This window comes from Notechis scutatus, chromosome Z (assembly GCF_049901735.1).
Source record: "Notechis scutatus isolate UNSWTSFEM ecotype Mainland chromosome Z, rNotScu1.2, whole genome shotgun sequence".
Taxonomy (NCBI): domain Eukaryota; kingdom Metazoa; phylum Chordata; class Lepidosauria; order Squamata; family Elapidae; genus Notechis; species Notechis scutatus.
This window is the reverse complement of record NC_142025.1, coordinates 86,392,131-86,396,553: the sequence shown is the minus strand read 5'-3', so window position 1 is coordinate 86,396,553 and position 4,423 is coordinate 86,392,131.

Genomic DNA, 4,423 nt, shown 5'->3' with positions numbered 1-4,423 from the left:
GATTCCCAGTCCTCTGCCGTCTGGTCGAATGGTGCAGGTGGCGAGTTGCTGCCGGCCATCTTGTCGGTTGTTCAGCTCTGGTTGCCACGTGCTCGACTGGTCTCTTGTCTCAGGATCCCACCTTCGTTGCCAGTGTTAGATCGCGGGAAAGGAGACTCGAGACCAGTGTGACTTTTCAGCTCTTTATTCAATGTATAGATCTGTGCTGGACCTTGGAACCGCAGCAGCCCTTCATATAGGGATTGCTCACGGCTCGCAGCCAATGACAGCTCTGAATCTTCCGCAATCGGCCCGGCCAATTGCGGTTGATTCATAGTGCGCAATCACAGTAGTTTATTGAACCAATCATTTTGCAGTATGTCTGGACCAATCAGACAAGGGTATTTCGAGTATGCTAATATAGAACAGTACATATAGAAGCTGAAATAGAGATAGACAATATTTCTGTTATAAGGGTTATTCCTATGTCTGTGCAGTCATTAGGGGCTTTATGAATGCTATGTAGAGTAGCTGCTAAAGATTCTGTGTCTGTTAGAGCCATAATAACATTGTTCTTTGATATAATTATTTTCTCAGTGTTTGTCATCTCATTGACCATTTGGATATCTTTAAACTAGGGTTTTCTGCTCGGTGAAATTTAGTCTGAAAAATATAAGAAACAAGATGCTCTTAATTTTTTTGGATGTGTATGTAGTTTCTCATTTATTGTGTGATATTGTGCGACAAGAGCTTAACCTGTTTCTCAAAAAGTTTGGGTCGCAGTTAGGTCATGTGACTGGGCCCCTGGGAAACTCCAAATGCAATTCAAACCTGCTAGCATCAGTTGCTAGTCCAGGATCATCTGCACAAATAGCATCTCCTCAAGACCTCCCTTGGTCCAGCTCATGATTCTCTTTGGAACAGGCCTTACATTTTGCAAGTCTGGTTTATCACACCACAGATGTCTCCACTGGCAGCATGAGGGAAATATTTAGTAAATTAACCCATAAAATCTGCAAGCTCCACATGGTGATAGTACATAGCGTTTGCAAACAAATTCTCTCTCTCTCTCTCTCTCTCTCTCGCTCTCCTCTCTCTGTTTTTTCTCTCTGTGTGTTTCTTTCTCTTTCTCCCTCTCTCTCTCCCCTGGTCACTTCTATGTTTTAGAAAGTTGTTCAGGAAACTCTGTTTTGTGCATCTATTTGAAGAAAGCTGTGTACTATCTTCACAGGTATATAAAGAGCAGGATTTTAAAAATCGTGCTGCTTGCTAGAATAAAGCTCCATAATCATTGTTGTTGCTCTTCTCTGCACTCTTTCCAGAGTCTCAACATTAATCTCAAATATTGTAGGAGCCAGAACTGGATGCAGTATTAGTATGGTCTTATTAAGGCTTTTTAAAGCAGTATTAGAACTTCATGTGATCTTGATTCTATCTTTCTATTGATGGAGTCTAGGATTGCATTGGCTTTTTTGGCAATAGCCATACACTGTTGGCTCATATTTAAGTGATTATCAACCAGGACTCCAAGATCTCTCTCACAGTTACTCGCATCAAACAAGTTTCACCTAGTCTGTTGGCTTTCCTTGCCTAAGTGTAAACTTACTTTTATCTATGTTGAATTTCATTTTGTTAGATAGGGTCCAGTATTTCGGATCCTTTTGAATGTTGACCTTGTCTTCTGGAGTGTTGGCTATTCCTGCCAGTTTAGCGTCATCTGCAAATTTGACAAGTTGCCTTCTATTCCTTCATCTAGATTATTTATGTTCAAGGGTACTGGACCTGAAACAGAAACTTGGGGTACCCCACTGCTTATTTCCCTCCATAAGGATGTAGTTCCATTGAGGACTATGTATTGAATATGATTTGTCTGCCAGCTACAAACCTATCAGATTGTGACACTATCTATCCCATATTTTTCTTGTTTGACAAGAAGTCAGTTGTAACCTACTTCATCAAATGCTTTACTGAAATCTAAGGATACTACATCCATAGCACATTCACTCATTTAATCCCTTTATCAAAGAATGAAGTAAGATTTGTTTGGCGTGATCTGTTTTTGATGAACCATGTTGGCTACTGGTTATAACTTTGCTTCTAGGTCATAGATTTGTTGATTATCTTTTTCAATGTAATGTGTTCCCCATTTAGATCTCCCTATTTATGTTATACATACTCCAGCCTTATTTCCCTTACTAGCAAATAGCACAGATGGGCATGAAGCAGCAGACCTATTACCTTGGCTTTGAGATCCAGAGATCCGCAAGCCCAATACTAAATAAGGAAACACAGTTCATGAAGATGTTCTCCAAATGTATTTCTGAGTATTTATACAGCTTTTTTTTAAAGCTGCCTTCTGTTCTTTAAAACAGAAAGAGCCTCAGTGTTTGAACAGGAATTGAATGGCCATATGAATGGTAAAATTTCCTTGGTTGCTAATGGCATTTATTTGTATAAAAACAAACAGGATATGGGGAAGATGAGAGGGACAAATATTCAGGTTTCGAGGACAATATAGTTAAATCAAATCTTCAGATACATGATAGCAGTGTTCCAATATTTGAGGGGCTGCCACAGAGAGGAAGGGGTCAGGCTATTTTCTAAAGCACCTGAAGGCCAGAGAGGGAATAATGGATGGAAACTGAACAAGGAGATATTTAACCTGGAAAGAAGGAGAAGCTTTCTGACAGTGAGAACAATCAACCAATGGAACAGCTTGCCTTCGGAAGTTGTGGGAGCGCCATCACTTGAGACTTTCAAGAAGAGATTGGACTGCCATTGTCAGAAATGGGATTCGACTAGATGACCTACAAGGTCCCTTCCAGCTCTAATTATCTGTCATCTGTTATATATAGGCTGGCTTCTTTCACTAAACTAATGCGATTTGTCTGTGATTTGTATGTGTTTAGTAAATTGGGTAAACCCAGCTAATTGTGATAAACAATTTGTGCTTTTTTGGTATGTGTTTTATTTGTAGTTTTCCTTTAACAACCAACATTTTTGTGGATATGTAATGACTGGGTTAATATATTTTTCACACAATGCTGACAGTAATAATATAATTACATATACAGTGTTTTTATCCTCCAACTTCTAACCTTGATATGATCATTATAATATATTCTTTTATATATCAGTATATATTATACTATTTTCCCAATTTGTACTTTATTCTGTTTGTTGGGGTTCTTCTATATTCACTTCATTATCTTTAAACAATACTATTCTCTTTATGATTTTTATTACTTTCTCCAAAAATATATGTAAACATCAATAACATTTCTTCATACAATATACTTATTAACCCGTTAAGTCACTAATGTTTTAATATTATAAATATCACACAGTGTTCTACCACATTTTCAATATCTTAATTATCTATAAACACCAATAAAACCAATTGTTAATAAGATTTAATCAATCCCCAGATTATATCGCTAGGTCTCCTGTATTTATAGTCCTTGAAAACTGTGTATTCCAGTATATTTTTCCACCGTTATAATAATATATTTAGATATACCTAATCCTAGTCTTCTACCTCTTAATCTATATATATGTATGGTTATAATAAATTCTAATATATATATATATATATGTGCTACTATTTTCCCAGTTTAAACTTCCCCCTTATTTCTATTGGTTTTTAATATAATTACTATATTGCAAGATATTATGTCTCTATTCATCATCTCTCAGCCTTTTTAGAATTTAATCATTTATTGATTTTTTTGGTGATTCTTTTATATTTCTCTCTTGGAATTCTATATGTCTTTCTAGCATTTTTGCACAGACTAATTGACCCCTCTGCCTTACCCTTTATCTCCTTCTGCTGCATCTTTTGAATATCCATCCATAACCCTTTCAGTATTTTTGGAAAATCTTCCTTTTTCTCTCTATTCTAATGTAAGCTCTTAAGGGATTATCTATTTGATTTTTAATATTTACTGTTACTGTCTTTTCAGTGTTTTTATTTGCTTGTAAATTATTTTTATCTTCTTGTAATTTATTTTGCTTTGTCTCATCTGTCTTCTGTGTTTTATATTAATCATTTCCCACCATTTGTTGAGGGCCTTCTACTTTCACATATTTATCTTTAAATATTCCCATCAAATCCTTATGATTCTTTTTCCGCCATTTCTAACATTTCCTCATAGAACTTTACTGTCTCCTGCTGGGTCATTTTGTACTGTTAATATGCCTCTAATATTCCAGTATCCCAATATCTAAAAAGTTCAGAAAAAAAACAATTGTTAATAAAATTTGGTCAATCCCAAAATTATTCCTCCAAGTCCCCTAAATTTTTAGTCTTTAAGTGTTATAGATTTGTGTTTTCAGTCTTTATAATTTTCAGTTTACACCTTTCCATTTGTTCAGATTTTAAAGTCTTATTTATCTTTTTTCTTTTTCTTCTTCTTTTCCCTCTTCTATTGCTTTTCTTCTCCAA